Raw genomic sequence first — 21,363 nt, 5'->3', positions numbered from 1 at the left:
TTTTTCCTTTCCTTACCTTTATCCTTATAATAGAAACTTGAGGGACCTCTCCTCTGATGAAAGGACTTCTTTCGGTTGATGAATTTTCTGAACTTTCGCACGAGAAGAGCCTCATCATCATCTCCCTATCTTCTTCTTCACTGCTGCTACTGCAAGATAAATCCTTGTTAGATGAAGTAGATTTGAGAGCTATTACCTTTTTCTTATGAGAGGATTCTTCTTCGCTGTGTTGTTTCATTGTGAGCTCATGCGTCATTAGGGATCCAAGAAGCTCCTCAAGTGGAAACTTGTTCAAGTCCTTGGTTTCTTAGATTGCCGTTACCTTGGCCTCCCATGACCTTGGCAGACATCGAAGAATCTTCCTGACAAGGTCACTCTTAGTATAATTTTTGCCAAGGCTTTTTAGGCCATTGACAATATCAGTAAATCTAGTAAACATGCAAGTGATAGTTTCATTTGATTCCATCTTAAATAGTTCATATTTATGAACTAGTATGTTTATTTTAGATTCTTTTACTTGTTTCGTGCCCTCGTGGGTCACTTCAAGCCTATCCCATATTTCTTTTACAGAATTGCAAGTTGAGACTCTATTGAATTCATTACGGTCCAAGGCACAATAAAGCACATTCATTGCTTTGGCATTTAGTTGTGCCTTCCTAATATCATTGTCATCCCAATCATTTTCAAATTTGGGTATAGTAACACCCTCTACAAAAATTGATGGGATGTATGGTCCATTAACTATGGTAGTCCAAATCTCATAGTCTTGAGCTTAGATAAATATCCTCATCCTAGCCTTCCAATAGGAGTAGTCGGTTCCATTGAAGAAAGGAGGTCTATGGGTGGACTGCCCCTCAATATGAGAAGATCCAAATGGGGTTGTCATTTTGATCTTTTACTATTTTGGTAGAAGAGTTCCGGCTCTGATACCACTTGTTGCCCAAAAAGACAACCCAAGAGGGGGGGTGAATTGGGTTTTAAGTAATTATTACTATTAAAAACTTTGTGAGTAACTAATTAAACCTTATTGCAAGTGGATTAATTTGTTTACTATATGCAGTGAATGAAGAGAATGGAAGAGACAATGAAACAATCACAAACACAAAAGATTTTATAGTGGTTCGGAGCTAACCCTTGCTCCTACGTCCACTCCCCAAGCTTCACTTGGGAGTTCACTATAATCCTTTGGATTACAGCCGGTTGTTTTACAAGCTCACAACCCAACTTATTGTTTTACGAGATCACAACGAACTCGGTCTATTTTCACAGGCTCACCGACTCATCCGATTATTTTTCCGAGATCACAATCGAACCCTTATGCCGTTGGTTTTAACCTCGGCTCACCAACAAACCTCAAGACCCTTGATTCAATCCCCTGATTGAATCAAGTAAGAAAAGCAGTTTGAAAAGAGTATAAGGATAGCTTCTTGAAAAGCGTATATAAACAATATGAACAAAGAAGAGTTAGAAGCCCTCAAACAGATTTTTGAATGTGGAGAAAGGGGCTTCTCAAACTCTGCAACTCCTCTTGAATGTGCTGAAGATTTGCTGTCAGAAGGGGAGCCTTGAATGCGAGGAAGACGTTTGGAGGATGGACTTCAATGCACTTCTTCCTTCTTTCTCTTGTATCTACTCTAGAGAGGCTTTGGTAGGTGGAAATCCCTTTGTCTTTGAATGGAGTCTTTTACTTGGTGTCTATTACTGTTCAATCTGGCTATTTAAGCAATCTCCATAGAAAACTAGCCGTTAGACTCACTTTTAGGGCCGTTCTGCACAATCTGCAACTCCTGACACAGTGTCCGTTGGGATCGGAGTCGACTCGCTCGATCTGGAGTCGACTCGGCTGTTGCTGGAGTCGACTCATGCTTTACTGGAGACGACTCGCCCACTGTTCAGGATTTGAATTAAAGTGCTGTCCCGTTCTGGAGTCGACTCGGCCAACCCTAGAGTCGACTCGCCAATGTCTGGAGATGACTCGGCCCTCCGGAGACGACTCGTTCTCAGAATTTCAGAGATCTGTTTTTCTGTATTTCTTTCTCGAGTCGACTCGGATCATCTTAGAGTCGACTCGGCTCTCAGAGCCCGAAAACTGATCCTCTGTGTTTGGAGTTGAACTGCCTCGGAGTCGACTCGGACTTTGCGGGAGTCGACTCGGCTCTCAGAGACCGAAGTTGGCTCTCTGACTTTTAGTCTTGCATTCCTCTGAGAGTTGACTCGGCTTTCTTTGGAGTCGACTTGCCAACCATTGGAGTCGACTCGGTTCTCAGAGTCGAAAACAGCTTCTCTGTCTTTCTATCTGTTACTCCTTGGAGTCGACTCGGAACTATCGGGGGTCGACTCGGCAATCATCGGAGTCGACTCGAATTCTTCAGGAGTCGACTCGGTGATAGGGTCTGAGATTCATCTTTCTGTCCTGCTGTTTGTTCTTAGTCGGAGTCGACTCGTAATGTACCGGAGTCGACTCGAGTCTGTGCCAGAACGTCTGAAACACTTGGAGTCGACTCGAAATCTTCCGGAGTCGACTCGTATTCCAGACTTTGGTTCAAACTGAGTTCCATACTTAGCCAAAATGTATTGAACCAAGGCTAGAGATAATTAAACATAAATTCACAAATATTTGGCTGAAACACTAGATTGAATTCATTAGTATAACATAAGATATACTCAAATGCTTTGAGCTCATCAAAATCAAATAGGGTTATAATCAATCACTCCACAATATCATCCACGTACAGTACGAGGAATACGACAGCACTCTAACTAACCTTCTTGTAAACACACGGTTTCTCTTCGTTCTTGATGAAATCAAACGATTTGATTGCATCATTGAAACGAGTATTCCAGCTCCGAGATGCTTGCTTTAGTCCATAGATAGACCTTTGTAACTTGCAGACCTTGTGATCTCCATCACTGGAAGTGAAACCCAAAGGCTGCTCCATATAGATATCTTCATCAAAATATCCATTCAGAAAAGCAGTTTTCACATCCATCTGCCATATTTCATAATCATGAAACGCTGCGATGGAAAGCAATGTTCGAATGGATTTTAGCATAGCTACAGGTGAAAAAGTCTCCTGATAGTCAATGCCTTCGCGCTGACTATACCCTTTCGCCACTAGCCTTGCCTTATAGGTCTCTACCTTCCCATCCGAACCTATCTTCCTTTTATAGATCCATTTGCATCCAATAGGTACTATACCTTCTGGTGGATCTACTAAGGTCCAGACTTGGTTGGAATACATGGAGTCTATCTCTGACTTCATGGCTTCCAGATTTCTTAGAATCGATATCTGATATTGCCTCGTTGTAGGCATATGTGAGATCCTAACAGTGGTATCAGAGCCACGGTTATGTAGATTAAGATTAGAATTAAATTTTTCAAGGCATTTTAGATATGAAATTTAAGGGATTATGCTGGCTGAAATTTATGTATGCAGAATTTTCAGCTTGCTGATTTTTCTGCATACTAATTTTTATATGCTTAGATTAATGATTCTAAAGCTTTAATAATATGATTACAAATATTTAGAGTCAAATCTAGCATGATCAGCAAGTCATGAGATGAAATAATCAGTTAAATATCAGATCTAAAAAATAATTTTTATGCATGTGATGTGTATGGTGATGATCATGGATGGATCCTTTGAATATGCTGAAATGTTCTGCGATGTTCTGTGATGCATGTAATTTTAATTTTCAGATGCCTGCGTGCATCTTAAATTCATGTATTAGAGACCTGCGTGTCTCATGAAAAGGGTTGTAATTTTATTTTTATTTTTATTTAATTTTTAAAGCAATCTGGGATGTAATCTGTGATGTGTGTTGCACGTCGATGGTTGATCGATATATACATCAACAAGCTCAACATGCGCTGTTGCCCAGTAGATACAAGCCAAGAGGGGGGGTGAATTGGGTCTTTTAAAACTTTTAACCTACTTCTAAAAGTTTTTGATTAATTATGCTAAGTTGTTCAGATGCACAGTGTAAGCTAAAACTTAGCAACAGTTTGATGTAAAGAATGTGACTTGATTAAATATGCTTGCAACTAAAGGATGCGCGGATAACAGTTAAGCAAGCAATTTATCTAAGTAAGTAAGTGTGTTAGTTAGATAATAACAAGGAGCATTACAAACTCAACAAACATATAGTGGTTCGGTGCACCCCAGCACCTACATCCACTCCCCAAGACCTCTTGGGAATTTCACTATAATCCTACAGATTACAGCCGGTTGTTTTACAAGCTCACAACCCAACTTGTTGTTTTACGAGCTTACAACGAACTCGGTCGGTTTTTCCTGGCTCACCGACTAGAACCACCCCGATTGTTTTCCCGGGATCACAATCGAACCCTTACACGTTGGTTTTACCCTCGGCTCACCAACCAACCTCTCACCGTTGGTTTTTCCTTTGGCTCACCAACAAACCTTAACCCCTTGATTCAATCCCTTGATTGAATCAAGTTACAAGATATTAAAACAAAGGTTTAAAATAAATCAAAGCTTCTTAAACAAGCAAATATAACAAGATAAACAAATAGAACCCGGAAGAACCCTTTTAGCCGTTGGAAGCGTGGGAGATGATGGTTCTTCCAATGTGGATCGCGTTGGCTTGAATGTGAGCTTTGTATCCCGAGGGGAAGAGAGTAGTTGAGCTTGAAAATCACTTGAGAAGCTTGAAGGCACTTGATTTCTTCACTTGAATGCACTAACTCCCTTGAACCTCTTTTTCTTTCTTCTCTCTTGAATGATCTTGTGTTGGGTTGGTGAGAAGATATTGAGAAGCACTTAAGAGGTCCCTTTTATAGCCCAAAAAGCAAATATAGCCGTTAGACACAAAAAAGAGACGTTTGAAATTCAAATCAAACCTGAAAAAGTTGTCAGTCGCGTCCCAGGCGCTCCGGGGACGTCTCCGCGCTTTACGGGGACGTCTCCGCTTGTTTGCGCTTTTTGCATGGGGATGACTCCGCTGCTTCGGGGATGACTCCGCGTTCCGGGGACGTCTCCGCGCTTTACGGGGACGTCTCCGCTTGTTTGCGCTTTTTGCATGGGGATGACTCCGCTGCTTCGGGGATGACTCCGCGCTCCGGGGACGTCTCCGCGCTTTACGGGGACGTCTCCGCTTTTTCAGGGGACGTCTCCGCTGCCTTATCTCCGAAAAAATCATTCTCTGGAAAACCCTGAGAGAGCCGTCTCCGCTATCTAGGGGACGACTCCGCTGGTCTGCTTTTTACTTGCGGGGACGACTCCGCAGGTACCGGGGACGTCTCCAGACGTGCCAGTTCTTCCTGTTTGTGCCAGAGACGTCTCTGAGACAACCCGGAGACGTCTCGGCTGTCCCTGATCTGTTTTCTTCAACTCAAAAATTCTTCAATAAATTCATAAAAATTATGGGAACTTGCCTAGACATTTCTTAACAATATTCTTAATTAAACACATGAAATCCTCAATTAAATTGTTATTGATGATGACAAAACACTGAGTATATGCAAAATTTAAGATTTAAACATATACACAGTATTTGAGTATGTGCAATATAAAATATATTGTGTTCTAGAACTAATGCATAGCTAAGTTGCATGAAGTAGAAAACATATATATTTAAAACATACTTCATGATAATGCTTTAGATTTAATCAGCTTAACACATTTTAATTTCAGCTGATTTGTATTCAATTCAAAAACACAAAGCATTATGAGCATATACTTAAATATTTCTCCCCCTTTTTGACAACATCAAAAAGATAGTGAAACATTAAGCACAAAGATAAGAATACTCAAATATTTCTTATTGTACTCTGATTTGCATGTCAAATTATTGCAAGGATATGAATCATATAACTCAAGGCAATAATATTAGAATCAGATTAATGAGCATAGATCAGAGCCAATTAAGATAATTTCAGAGCAGAACACAGATAGTTTTCTAATCAAGTGTAGGTGGAATCTTCCTTAGGTTAATTCAAGAAGTACCACAAATGATATTCAAGGAAAAAAAAATATGAGTGGAAATCTAACCTCTCATCAATAAGTATGAAAGCTTGTTCATTTAAGACCTTTTGCCCAATCTATTGAGTATTTTATCAACATGAGAGCAATTTAATTGATTTTCAGAGTAAAGGATCAAAACTTATATATTTGAAAGACATATCATCATGTTGGATCATTATTTCAAAGTTCTTTTTATGATAATAAGAGCATTGGGGCACAAATACCAAAATATGAATTCATGCAATTTTTGATACATCTTAGAGCTCTTTTAAAGACTTTCTTTTATTTCTTTAGAAAATAAGCACAATTTGTTAAAGAGAAATATGAATTGGCACAAAATTGAAGTTCTAAAGATCAACCCAATTGGGACTCATTAGTGAATTTCAAAATAGATTTTCTATGAGATACTCAAGAAAATTCAACATATTATTCTCCCCCTTTTTTCATTAAGTTAGAGGCTCTTAAGATCAACTATTTGAATTGCAATTTGGTTCATGAGTGATGCATAAGATATACTAACCAAATAACAAGCCTCAAGGTATATCATAAAGATTTTCAGATTTAAATTTCAGATGATACATATTGGAGAGTATTAGGATCACTTTTCTTTTAGTATTCTTTCCCTCTCCTTTAGTTATAGATTTATGCGATTAAGTTCCATAAGATCTCTCCTTCTGAAATTTTCTTTCTCCCCCTTAATTGATCATTCCATTTAAGAGTTTAGAATTTGAAGATAATGTTCAATAAAATTGTCAATCTCAAAAATATATTTTCTATAATTATCAGCTTATTTTCATAAGACTCAAGGTTTGAGATAAGACAACCTCTATAGAACTCATCTCAAGGTATAAACTTATGATTAAAGCAAGTATTGCAATATAAGGAGGTTCATCAAAATCAATCCATGAAAATCAAGGTATGCATCAAATTAAAGTAACTTTAGGATAAGATATCTAAAGCTCCCCCTCAAAAGATGCATTCCTCTTTAATCATTCTTTCCTTTGGTTGAATTTCAGATTTTAATGATAAATGTGAATAAAACTGAAATTCTATGTTATCGAGAATGTAGAGTGATCTAGAATTATTCAAAATTTATAGAAATCACTCTTTCTAATCCTTTAAGAACAAGTTATGCTTTCTCCTAATCTTAGAGAAAATGTATAGAAATATTAATCAGAAAATGATTCATTTGAAGCTCAGTTTCTTTCAAAAGCATTTACATTTTCTTTCTTTTAGAATCATTTGAGTGAGCTGAAATATTTCTAGCCTTAAGATCATTCACTCTATTGATGGAAGTCTTTAATAATATAGGAGAGAAGAACATATAGATGATCATTGAAATATTCATATATTTATAGAACTCAATTTCTTAATCATAGTTTTTCAGCAATGTATACATGAAGCACAATAAATATTTTTTAATATCAAAATAAAGTCATATATTTAAAAATCTTTGCTTGCAATCAAGATCATTGAAAGACACATCATTTAGACCAATATTAGTATACTTTGAAGATAAGAAATGATATGTTTCGGATGCGTATCGGAGCAATCAACCAAGGCATCAAAATTAATTCTGTTTTTCTTAAATTAAGACTTTATTTAGAAATCATATTAAGTTTAAACTTTTATACAAAATCAGATTCTGAATTTCATAAAGATTTTCAATAGAAGCTTTCAAAGTCATAATTTGAGATATGTATCTTCCTCATTGTAGCTCATCTTAAACCATTACGATTGAAAACTCATATTTCAAACATATAAGAGCATATTCAGATTCTTTGTATTTAATGTTGAGTTTTGGTACAACTTAGAACATTATATACCAAATTTAGGCAAGTTGATGGATAAAAACAGAATCAATTCATTTTCCCTAAATAGAGATATCCTTTTCTACAATTTTATTCAATTTTTAGATTTTAGGAATGATTGTTAATGACAAATCTGAAATTTCTTCCCAATAGAACCAAACAAAAGATGTTATGTATCATTTCAAACATTCAATCAAATTGTCCAAGTATGAAGCATTACAAAATATTGAGAACCCATAATTCAAGACATTATGTCACATGCAAAATATATTATGTGTTAAGTCATGTATTAAAATATTAAGAACAAGCATGTCAAGAATCAAACTCAATTCTTTTCAAATAAACTCCCCCTATTAAATATAATCTTGCAATGATTTCATCCTTAAAGTGTGTTTTCAAGTGATTAAAAATTTGACTTGATTCTTCTTATATACTTTCATTAACTTTGTCTTTCATTTTTACTTTCTTGTGCTCTATACTCTATTTGCTCCATATCCGGTGGAGTTGGGAAGGGGCACGAGGTACTACCACTAGCCTCCCTCTTGTGCCGTCCCTAATATGCCCTACACCGAATAGTTGGGTCAAATAGTGCCGGGTACTACCACTAGCCTCCCCATTGGCACCATCCCTATGATGAGCAATATAGAAAGGTTAAGATGTTTACTTCAAACTCTCCCTGTTTGAGTGTAATCAATTATGGATTTTATCCCTTCCATATGTGTCGAATATATTATGCTTGTTTTACTTTTCCTTAAGATTGGAGTACTTGCCTTGCTTAGATTTTTCACCTCTTAAATAATGTCCACTTCCTTTTCTTTATCTCTCTCTCTTTTTGTTATTCTCAAGTAATTTACATGAAAGAGCGGAATAAAGAAATAATCTTATGTATCATATAGATGTATATCAAGCAAACAACATTTTTATTGTGCTCAAGGATTCACAATTTCTCACAAGTTATTTTAAATCAAAATTTTAAGCATAAACTTGTGTATTTCATGGTTATTACATAGGCAAAGATATATTTTAGTTTGGGCAAACCATGAAACAATTTCTAAAAGTATAAGTCAATCAATACATATATGGACATGATATCAAAAGATTAACAATTAATGATTTTAATCATGTCATAATAAGATTTAAAGTTATTGACTTTGCTCAGCTAATTTGTGAGAGAGATATCTAGAATTACTTATTCATTATATATTCTTCAAGCCAAACTAGATTTCGTATGTGTGAACTTTTGGCTGAAGAAGGTTTTCTCTCTTGTTTGCATGTGAATGTTTTAGTGTATCTTACATGAAGATATCCTTCAAGTTGAAATCTCTCATTTTTCTTTCTTGAAGGAAGGTCATTAGTTTCGTTAAAATACAAAGCATTCATCCAACATATATATTTTTTTAATTAGATGACTCAATATAAGATATGACAATAGTTGTATGTTGAGTCACTTTACTCAAGAGATTGCCTAAATATAAGCAAGCACATATCACTTGAACTAAAGAGATAGATCCAAGATAGTTCAAGGACAAGCATGTGAGGCAATAGAAAGATTTATCAAGGTCAACTTAGTTTAGTGTAGATTCTATTTTCTTAAGATAATTATCAATAGGATATGTTAGCTAAGTTTTAATCAACTTATCTTAAACGTTTGTTTCTATCAAGATTTAGATTATGATTTATTTGTTATTAATGAAATATGATTCATTAACGTTAGATTGAAGTCTTGCACAAGGTCACATAATGAGCATACAATCTGGTCTACTAGCTGTATGATAAAATAATTATTCTATCATGCTTCAATACAGCTTTAAACAATAAATCTACTTTGCTCATCCTTTTCAATTTCTACAAGATGGGGTCATAGATATACCTTCTTCATGCCAATCTTCTATAAGAGTTATCTTGTGGACTAACGTTGGTCAATGAAGATCCCCTTTCCTGTTTGTCTTAATTTGGAGTTTGAAAGAAGATGTTCATTCATCATATTTCAAACTCACCTTGCAATATATCTCTTCATTAGTAGAACCAAAAATGATGTCATTACTGCATACTTTGAGCAAATAAGATATCACAAATTCTTCTTTTTGATGCATAGATTTATCACTATCATTCTCTATCAAAAAGGTTACTTAAGCTTTTATATCATGCTTTTGATGCTTGTTCCAAATCACGTAATGCTTTATCAGATATGTAATATGTATTTGTAAAAAAGGGGGTTATTTTACTTAGATGTCCTTTTTAATGAAATAACCACATAGGAGTGCATTCTACACATTCATTTGACAGAATATAAAGCTCATAAAGCAAGCAAATGATGATGGTGATCTTTACTTCTAATCATGTAAGAATCTTATCAAGATCTATTTCATCTTTTCTTGATTTAGTCTTTTAATAGTCATCAATTTTTCTTCATTAAGTGCATTTCTGAAAAACTCAATTTGGTTCTAATAAATTTTCAAATTTCATCGGCAAGATTTCAGATTAAAAAAAAATGATTTAGTTTAACTTAACCAATTATAATCTTATACATTCTTAAGTGTTTTAGTTTCAGATTATTAAATGTATGCAAAAAGATTAATCATAAACATGTCAAATAATCTGATTTTAGTGTCTTCATGAAAGATTATTAGTCTCATAAAGAGTAAGATGAATTGATATTTCTGCAACTAAAATCTTTTCATTGAATATTCTATATGCATTGCTTGATGAGTGATATCCAAGGATGGCATTATTTTCATAAGAACATATCAAGCATAGTATGAACGACTGAAAACTATGAAAGATATGCAATGGTTCATTTTCCATTTTTCAGAAGATCAAAAGGAGTTTTCATCAAAAATGGATCTAGTAGAAATCATATGTATGACACGCAGTGATGATAGCTTTCAAAAATCATTTAAGTAGATGACTATCATACACAATTGTCTTTTTTCATTTCTTCAAGAATTTTATTAATCCTATTTTATTTAAGGTGTCCTTGGTGCTGAAATAATCGAATTTAATATTATTTTCTGTATAACCTTTATCAGGATTTTGGTTTTCGACATTGTGCCATGATACTCTTTATCTTCACAGTTTGGAAATCTTTTTCATTTGAAACACTTTTACAAGATTTAGTAAATACAGAAAAATACTTCAGTTTTATTTGCCAAGAACAAATCCAATGCAAGCTTTTGAAAAACTTAGAGATGGAAACAACATCTTCAGATTTAGAAATGATTTTTGTTTGTTTCCTTAGTTAGCATGCATAGCAAAACTTTGACCTTTAAGAAGATAATTTAAGTAAGCCAATGGCAAGGTCTTTTGAGATTAAGTACATACTAGCATGAGTTGATTTTGTATGCTAAAGATGGTTTCTTTAATCTTGGTATTCATAGTGCATATATTCAAAAGCATACCAAGTACACATTATCATATCTATGATCAATAAACAATAATGCCATGGATAAAAACTCTCAATCAAGCATATAGAGAATTCATAGAATTATTCTTAATAAATTAATTATTTTGCAACTTATCCAATAGTGAGTAAAGTATACTATAAAATGAAGTGATTTGATTATATTTCCAAAAGTATTCTCTATATCATAAAATTGATCAATACATGCAATTCATATTTTAATCAAATACTAAAGTAATTTCAATATGAGAGGATGCAATAATAACTTATATCATTATTTCTTTCATTTAACTCATTCTTCTTAATTACATTTTAAATTCAATTCCTTAGCACATGTCTAGAGCATCCATTGTTTAGATAACATCTTTTATTAGAACCTTGGATAGCTAGACATATTTGCTGAAGAATAATCATATTTTCAACTTAGGAACCGAAGCTCTTTTGGGTCCTTGTAGGTTAGCTATAATTGTTCCTTTTGTAACCCATATTTTCTTAATAGCTATTTTGTCCATGAATTTACAGATTTTAGGATTACAAGGGATGTATTTCTGTATCCTCTTGTTGAATTTAACAAACTTAGATCGAACATGAGTAGTAGAAAAACTTTCAGTTTTCTGTTTTTCCCTTTTAGGTTCATCAAATTTGTAATGTATAGATTTAGGAACAACAGAAGAGATTTTACTTAGTTTTTGTTTATCAGTATTATAAGAATCTGTTTTAGAATAATTAAAAACTGTTTTAACAAACATATTCTTAAAAGATTTTTGGGTGTACCAAGGTTGATATCCTAATGTAGCTTTATCAAATTCAGCTCTTTGATTATTTATCATTAGGTTCAATTTTTCAGAGCTGAGGGTAAATTTTTCAACAACAGGTTTTAATTTGTCAACTTCTTTAGTTAATCTTCTGTTATCTTCTGAAAGTAATTCATTGTTTTTCTTAAGTTTATCATGACTTTTAGTGAGAGATTGATCTCTTTGATTTAGTTCTTGATTCTCTTTCATTAAGATTTCAGTTTTACTAGTTAGTTTCAGTTTTTCATCTATTAGAATTTGATTTTCATTCTTCAAGTTCTTGTTCTTACAAATAAGTTTCTTATATTCTAAATACAAATCAGAAAAGGCATCATGGAGTTCATCAAATGTAAAATTGCTTTCAGTTTCAGCATGTACCTCTTGTGCCACCAAGCATGGATTTTCAATATGATACTGCTCTCCTTCTACACATGATGTTTCAGATTTGTTAGTGCATTCATATTTGTCTTCAAGCATATTCCATATTTCTTTAGCAGTCATGCAAGAAGATATGCAATTAAACTCATTCCTATCTAATGCACAATATAAAAGATTCATGGCATCAGCATTCAATTGATCTAAGTCCTTTTCATTAAAAGTTTGAGAGAGTGTGTGAAGATCATTTATTATGATTTTCCATAAATAATAGTTTTGTGATTGAATAAAGATGCGCATGCGTATTTTCCAATGTGTATAGTTTATGCCATTAAATAGTGGTGGTGTATCAATTGATTGTCCTTCTCCTAGAAAACTATCTATTTGAGTTGTCATGATCTTTGGCTCTAGTCGGTTAAGACTACAAATAATATTTGAGCACCTGCTCTGATACCACTTGTTGCCCAGTAGATACAAGCCAAGAGGGGGGGTGAATTGGGTCTTTTAAAACTTTTAACCTACTTCTAAAAGTTTTTGATTAATTATGCTAAGTTGTTCAGATGCACAGTGTAAGCTAAAACTTAGCAACAGTTTGATGTAAAGAATGTGACTTGATTAAATATGCTTGCAACTAAAGGATGCGCGGATAACAGTTAAGCAAGCAATTTATCTAAGTAAGTAAGTGTGTTAGTTAGATAATAACAAGGAGCATTACAAACTCAACAAACATATAGTGGTTCGGTGCACCCCAGCACCTACATCCACTCCCCAAGACCTCTTGGGAATTTCACTATAATCCTACAGATTACAGCCGGTTGTTTTACAAGCTCACAACCCAACTTGTTGTTTTACGAGCTTACAACGAACTCGGTCGGTTTTCCCTGGCTCACCGACTAGAACCACCCCGATTGTTTTTCCGGGATCACAATCGAACCCTTACACGTTGGTTTTACCCTCGGCTCACTAACCAACCTCTCACCGTTGGTTTTTCCTTTGGCTCACCAACAAACCTTAACCCCTTGATTCAATCCCTTGATTGAATCAAGTTACAAGATATTAAAACAAAGGTTTAAAATAAATCAAAGCTTCTTAAACAAGCAAATATAACAAGATAAACAAATAGAACCCGGAAGAACCCTTTTAGCCGTTGGAAGCATGGGAGATGATGGTTCTTCCAATGTGGATCGCGTTGGCTTGAATGTGAGCTTTGTATCCCGAGGGGAAGAGAGTAGTTGAGCTTGAAAATCACTTGAGAAGCTTGAAGGCACTTGATTTCTTCACTTGAATGCACTAACTCCCTTGAACCTCTTTTTCTTTCTTCTCTCTTGAATGATCTTGTGTTGGGTTGGTGAGAAGATGTTGAGAAGCACTTAAGAGGTCCCTTTTATAGCCCAAAAAGCAAATATAGCCGTTAGACACAAAAAAGAGACGTTTGAAATTCAAATCAAACCTAAAAAAGTTGTCAGTCGCGTCCCAGGCGCTCCGGGGACGTCTCCGCGCTTTACGGGGACGTCTCCGCTTGTTTGCGCTTTTTGCATGGGGATGACTCCGCTGCTTCGGGGATGACTCCGCGTTCCGGGGACGTCTCCGCGCTTTACGGGGACGTCTCCGCTTGTTTGCGCTTTTTGCATGGGGATGACTCCGCTGCTTCGGGGATGACTCCGCGCTCCGGGGACGTCTCCGCGCTTTACGGGGACGTCTCCGCCTTTTCAGGGGACGTCTCCGCTGCCTTATCTCCGAAAAAAATCATTCTCTGGAAAACCCTGAGAGAGCCGTCTCCGCTATCTAGGGGACGACTCCGCTGGTCTACTTTTTACTTGCGGGGACGACTCCGCAGGTACCGGGGACGTCTCCAGACGTGCCAGTTCTTCCTGTTTGTGCCAGAGACGTCTCTGAGACAACCCGGAGACGTCTCGGCTGTCCCTGATCTGTTTTCTTCAACTCAAAAATTCTTCAATAAATTCATAAAAATTATGGGAACTTGCCTAGACATTTCTTAACAATATTCTTAATTAAACACATGAAATCCTCAATTAAATTGTTAAGATAAATGAAATTATACTCTCGTGTTTTGTATTCATCAAAATCCATTAGGTGGTCAACATGCGCGGATCGAGATCAAGGGTTGATTGAAGATGGATCAAGGAGTTGATCATAATTGGACCTAGAGGATCAAGATCGAGTCAAGAGTTGAAGACGATCAAACCAATTGACGTGCATGTGCTTGTAAAATGACCCCATCTTGGATCCATGATCATCACCATTTAATTTTATTTTTGATAAATGCCTGGATGTTTAATGCTTATGTTTATGCGGGTAGATTTATATTTGCATGAGATGTGAATACGCGATCGAGTGAGACCTAAATCGAAACCTCCCTAATCAGTCGAGGGTGAACCAACATAAGTTAGTCATATTAGATTAATTGATCTAATTGGTGTCTAGGCAAGCCTATAAGGTGGTTACTTAATTAGGACCTTACTCTCTGAGTAAGGAGAGCCTCCCACCTGCTTACCTGGCCAATTGTTCGATTACCTCTTATGAAAAACTCAAGTTGCAAACACTAAGACTTGATTATGCAATATTAAGTCCATAGGTCTTCCACCGTAATAGAGCTGCTAAGGTCTTTTCGGTGTTGATTTGTCTCGGCTGGACACAGTGGGCAAGTTGCATCGAGGGACTGGACCTCTCTATTAGATATGAGATGTTGCGGGGTAAAGGTGGGGTTGGGCACCAATAACTGTTAGGTGAGGACCCAATGACGACTTTATTTCTGCGGTTATACGGTGGGTCTGACTTAACTAAGTAATGGGGCCAATAACTGTTAGATGAGGTCTTCATCACTTAGAGACCAAGTACCACTGCAATATGTTTGAGAAGCATTGTACAAGAGTTGTACACTCATCCATTTATATGTCACCAATAACTGTTAGGTGAGGCGGCATGTAAATCGGTGAGACCGCAGTACCCACTAAAAATCCTAGTCGTGTAGGATTTTCGTTTCTCCATCAGGGGAGTATGAGGGATTCGAGAAAATAGTGGGAGCATATTTGTTTTAAAAGTCCCTAGAACAAATTAAGTTCAAGTACAAAGTCTAACTAGAATCTTTACTCTCTACAGATCACAATGTCAGCTTCAAATCCTTTGACCCGAATCCTTGAGACCAACAGACTGACCGGAACCAACTATAAAGACTGGCTTAGAAACCTTAAAATTGTTCTAAATTGTGAGAAACTAGGGTATGTGCTCGAGAATGATATCCTTAGGCTACCAGCACGTCCTACTGATGATCAGCGTGAGACGCATCAGAAGTGGACTGATGACGACATTAGGGTCAAGTGCTATATCATGGCATCCATGACTAACGAACTTCAATGCCAGCATGAGAACATGAAGACTGCTAGGGAAATACTGGCTCACCTGCAAGAGTTGTATGGTGAGCAGAGCCGCACTGCACGCTTTGAAGTGTCTAAGAGGCTCTTCAAGGCAAAGATGCACGAGGGGCAGTCTGTCCATGATCATTGTCTGACTATTATGATCAAGGACCTCGAGGAGCTTGAGAAGCTCAGTATGTCCATGCATAAGGAACTGCAGATAGATCTGATCCTGCAATCTCTTCCTGATTCATTTGGTCAGTTTATAGTAAACTACCATATGAATAAAATTGAATGCACGAAGACCGAGTTGTTGAACATGTTGGTAACTACTGAAGGGGCTTTGAAAGGTTCAAGGGGCTCTGTTCTGGCTGCTGAGCCGACTTCTGGTTCCAAGAGAAAGTCTACTTGGAAGAAAAAGAAGCCTGCAAAGAAGCACAAGAAAGACAAAAAGCCTAAGAAGGAAGTTCATAAGAAAAAGGCTAATGACAAAGGAAAATGTTTCCACTGCAACGTCAACGGCCACTGGAAAAGGAACTGCCCTTCATACCTCGAGAGCCTGAAGAACAAAAAGGACACACCTTCTGAAGATATGTTAGACTTGCTCGTAATTGAAACTAACCTTACGGTTTCTTTTACTTCTAGTTGGATTATAGATTCTGGTTCTAGTGCTCATTTGTGCACTACTATGCAGGATCTAAAGGAAAGTAGGAGGCTGGCGGAAGGTGCAGTGACCCTTCGGGTTGGCAACGGGGCAAGAGTTGCTGCTGTAGCTGTGGGCACCTACCCTCTGCGATTACCGTCTGGATTTAGTTTATTGCTTAGAGACTGTTATTATGTCCCTGCTGCTAGCAGGAATTTGATTTCTGTTTCGTGTTTAGCATAGGATGGTCATGTTTTGACCTTTGACAAAGACTGCTGTTCTATTTATTTCAGAAATAAATTAGTTGCACGTGGTTTCATGATTGACAGTCTCTATCACTTACATATTGATGTGTCTGTGAATGTGTCTGAGCAAGTAGTGAGTGCCATAGGATCTAAAAGATCCAGAGATGAGATAAACCAGAAGTATTTGTGGCACCTCAGGCTTGGCCATATTGGAGAGGACAGAATGAACAAAATGGAGAAAGATGGGCTTCTGGGCCCATTGAATTCCGAGTCATATCCAGTTTGTGAGTCCTATCTTCAAGAAAAAATGGCTAGATTACCCTTTGTAGGACATGGTGTTGCCCAGATAGACAACCCAAGAGGGGGGGGGGGTGAATTGGGTTTTAAAATAATTATTGCAATTAAAATTTCTGTGGATAACTAATTAATACTTTTTGCAAGTTAATTAATTAGATGCTATGTGCAGTGAATGAAATGAAAGTAAGAGATGACAAGGCAATCACAAACACAAAGATTTTATAGTGGTTCGGAGCTAACCCTTGCTCCTACGTCCACTCCCCAAGCCTCACTTGGGTATTCACTATAACCCCTCGGATTACAGCCAGTTGTTTTACAAGCTCACAACCTAACTTGTTGTTTTACGAGGTCACAACGAACTCGGTCGGTTTTCCCAGGCTCACCGACTAGAACCACCCGATTGTTTTTCCGGGATCACAATCGAACCCTTACACGTTGGTTTCAACCTAGGCTCACCAACAAACCTTTACACCCTTGATTCAATCCCCTGATTGAATCAAGTAAGGACCAAATGGATAGAAAGGACAAAGAGAAAAATACAGCTTCTAAATAAGCAGATATTCAGCAATATGAATAATAGAAAAGTTAAGAGCCCTCAAACAAGTTTATGATGATGTAGTGGAGGGCTTCTCGAACTTTGGGTCTCCTCTTGAATGTCTTGAAGACTTGAAGGCAGAAGGAGACTTCTTTAATGCTGGGAAGAGTTGGTTGAATGGAGTTAATGGCTCTCTTCCTTCTTTTCCGCTGAAATTCCTTTGGCAGATGAAGTTATTGTGTTTTCTTTGAAAGAAATGTTACTTCTCTGCCTTGCTACAGTTCTCTGTGGCTATTTAAGCCATTCTCCACGGAAACTAGCCGTTAGACACAATCTACTAGCCGTTCTGCACATTCTGCACATTCTGACAATATTTCCGTTGGGATCGGAGTCGACTCGCGCGATCTGGAGTCGACTCGGCTGCAGCAGGAGTCGACTCATGCTTTTCTGGAGTCGGCTTGGCAACTGTTCCGGATTTGAATTAAAGTGTTCTTCTCGACTGGAAGTCGACTCGACTTAACCCGGAGTCGACTCCCCAAAGTCTGGAGCTGACCTGGCACTTTTGGAGTCGGCTCATCCCAAGGAATCCATGGATGCATTTTCCAAGTTTGCTCACTCGAGTCGACTCGTGAATTCTGGGAGTCGACTCGGCACTCAGAGTCCGAACTCCCGAGCTTCTGTCTTTTGGCTCGTGCTGTCTTGGAGTCGACTCGGACTGTTCTGGAGTCGACTCGGCTCTCAGTATCCGAAAAGCAGTCTTCTGTCTTTTTGGGGTCGCGCTGTCTCGGAGTTGACTCGCCCTTTGCGGGAGTCGACTCGGCTCTCAGTGTCTGAAAGTTGCTCTCTGACTTTTGCCTTGTATTACACTGAGAGTCGACTCTCGCTTTCTTTGGAGTCGACCTGCCAACCATTGGAGTCGACTCGCGTTCCTCAGGAGTCAACCTGCCAACCATTGGAGTCGACTCGCGTTCCTCAGGAGTCGACTCGGCTCTCAGGGTCCAACATACCTTCTCTGTCTTTCTGTCTGTAACCCCCTGGAGTCGACTCATACTACTCCAGAGTCAACTCGGCAAGCATCGGAGTCGACTCGTGCTCTTCAGGAGTCGGCTCGCTGACAGGTTTTGAGTTGAGTCTTTCTGTTCGTCTGTCTGTTCTCAGTCGGAGTCGACTCGAAATGTTCCGGAGTCGACTCGAGCCTGTGCCAGTGCTTCTGATACGCTTGGAGTCGACTCGTAATCTCCCGGAGTCGACTCGAGTCTCAGACTTTGGTTCGGATTGACTTCTTAACTTATCCAAAATGTCTTGAACCAAATCTAGAGACACTTAACCATAAATTTACAAGATTTTCACTGAAACACTAGATTGAATTCATTAGTAAACATAAGATATACTCAAATGCTTTGAGCTCATCAAAATCAAATAGGGTTATAATCAATCACTCCACAATCTCCCCCTTTTTGATGATGACAAAACATTGAGTATATGTAAAGTGAATTGCTCAACAAACAAGGAGAATTATAGTAAAATTTGAAAATGAATTCAAGTGTCTAGTTAGTTTTAATTTATCCAGACTTGAAAGGTGTGAAACAATAAATTTCGACGTTAAGGCTCCCCCTTTCATTTGGAATTATATAAGCCTTCATATCATGCAATCAATTGTTTGGCTTATATATATTTAATGATTTTGCTTTCTTAAAAATTCAGATTCTCCCCCTCAACACATGCATTCAACTTTGTTTTGAATCTCAAAATTTTCTTTTAGTGCATTGAAGCTTTTGAACTTAAATTTTTGGTTTTTTGTTAGAGAAAAAATCTGTCAATTTGTTCTTAAGTATGATTCAACTAATCTCCGAATATCCCTTGAATAGATTCTGGAGATTACTCCATTAGGAGCCCCAACAGAGATATAATGAGCCTCGAGGTATCGAATCCACTAAGAACAAATTATTGTGTGTTTTAAAAGTTTTCTTTTTATTGATTTTCATTAATTCTCTTTACATGTCTATTCAATATATTTCTCCCCCTTTTTGTCATCATACCAAAAAGGAAGAAAGCACATCGCACAAGCAATTTAGAGATCAATTTGCACATTTTTGAAGAAAATGGTCTACTCCTTGTATTGATGTATAAGTGAGTACATTTGTGAATACAAAGAGGAAAGCAATAAATACATGTCAAAATACAATAAGTAAGCTAGGGCTTCTTGGAGGAGGATGTGGCTCCCTTGGGCAGTCTGGATTGTTCCATGAGTAGGGAGACCCCATCTGTGACGTGCCCTAGCTGTGTAATGATCGCCGAAGTAGCCCTGCTGTGAATCGAGGAGAGCTCAGTCACACTCTCTTGGAGTGTGTCCAGCTTGGCGATCAACACGTTCGCCAGACGCTCGGCCCCCTGGCTCTGGGTGCCCATGTCATGTCTGATGTCATCTCGCATCTTCCTTCTGTTGCTTGTGACATCGCTCATATTGGAGAACTGGGCTTGGATCAGACTTCTGACATTGTAGATTTCTTCCCTCAGATGGGCCGTCATCTCGGTTACGGCTGATAGGGAGGAAACCAATGCAGAAGATGGGGCAGTGGCTGGACCTCGGAGCTCCCTCAGTAGGTCGTCCCGAAGGTCCCGTACAATCTCCTGCCGCAACTCCCGGAGCTGCTCAGGAGAGATCCGGACCTCTAGTGGCAGAGTAGGTGGTGCAGTGGAGGGTCCGGCAGAGGTGGATGGTGCTGAGGTGGAGGGATAGGTGGGAAAGTCAGAATCTGGATCTGGACTGGGGGAGTGTCTAGTAGTATGGGTGGAGGTGGATGGTTTTCTGACCCAGGTTCCCTCTACCTTATGAAATCCCATCCTGTGTAGGGTTCCCTCATCCATGCGATCTGTCCATCGCAGTGCGCGAGAGGGTTCCTCCTCAGGAATGGGGATCTCAGACTCCCTAAAGATAAGGGTGTATAGCATCCCATATGGAAGAGTGAGCCTAGGTTTATCTAGTGGCTCACATAGGTATTTGTAGATCAGTTTGGGAAAGTTAATAGGGGTGTCTTGGAGAATGTAGTATATGAGGGCTAGGTCCCTCTCGGACACAAAGTCAAAATGGCCGGTTTTAGGGAATAGTGTCCTAGAAATAATGCTCAGGAGGAGCCGCATTTCAACTGACAGTGAACTAGCGGACACCTCATCGAGTGGGGACTGGGGTGGACTCCCTAAAATGGCCGTAAGGGCCTCAGTCCTATCCTCAGGGTGTGTAGGAAATACCCCAACTTGGGGAAGATGGAGGATTTGTGCTATGAAGTCCTCAGAAATGAATAAAGGGACACCCGCTACGGTTCCCTGTATCCCCCCATTGCCCCTGGACACGGTACCATAGAACTCCCTAATTAGCCCTGGGTACGTGGAAAGATCTAAGGAACAAAAGAACTCGAGTCCCTGGGCCCTCAACCTATCTCCTATAGTGAAGCCCTCCCGGGAGAGATAGTCAAAGTTGACGTATCTCCCGGTGGAGACCGCCTTCCCGGCACACGGTCGCGAGGGTACCGGCCTTGGCGGGGAACGAACCGGAGGTTGTGGCCTCACGGGATCGTTCCGAGCTTTGGACCGTCGCTCGGTGCCGCTCGCGGGTTGGGGCTTCTTCCGGCTTGGGACAACCGATTTACGGGGCATGGTTGACCTAGGTATGGGGTAGAACCCTAATGGATGGAAGAAGGTCGACGGAAAAACTCTAACCGGGGTCGGAGACGATGTAGGAGACGGCTCTAGGGTTTTGTGAACAGTGGAGGCGATGAATAGAAGTGTTGATTAAACGCTTGGATTAGGGTTAAAAACTCGGATCCCGACTGCGAGTCGACTCCAATAAGTCGCGAGTCGACTCGACCTCGAGTCGACTCCAAAATATGTGCGAGTCGACTCCC

At 38.5% G+C, this 21,363-nt stretch overlaps 1 long non-coding RNA gene across 1 annotated transcript; it reads right to left on the bottom strand.

Moving 5' to 3' along the window:
* Positions 1-3,687: 3,687 nt before the first annotated feature.
* On the bottom strand, positions 3,688-11,573 carry LOC149750877 (uncharacterized). The gene is made up of 2 exons (XR_016398981.1): positions 9,669-11,573; positions 3,688-6,064 (listed from the first exon to the last, which is right to left on the bottom strand). It is a non-coding gene; the product is annotated as an uncharacterized LOC149750877 (long non-coding RNA).
* Positions 11,574-21,363: the final 9,790 nt, after the last annotated feature.

The sequence above is a fragment of the Phoenix dactylifera genome, chromosome 18 (genome assembly GCF_051530095.1).
Source record: "Phoenix dactylifera cultivar Ajwa chromosome 18, Ajwa_hap1_PhDact_Kaust_v1.1, whole genome shotgun sequence".
Taxonomy (NCBI): Eukaryota; Viridiplantae; Streptophyta; class Magnoliopsida; order Arecales; family Arecaceae; genus Phoenix; species Phoenix dactylifera.
Note: the sequence above shows the minus strand (reverse complement) of the source record. Positions and strands in the feature narration are given on the sequence as shown.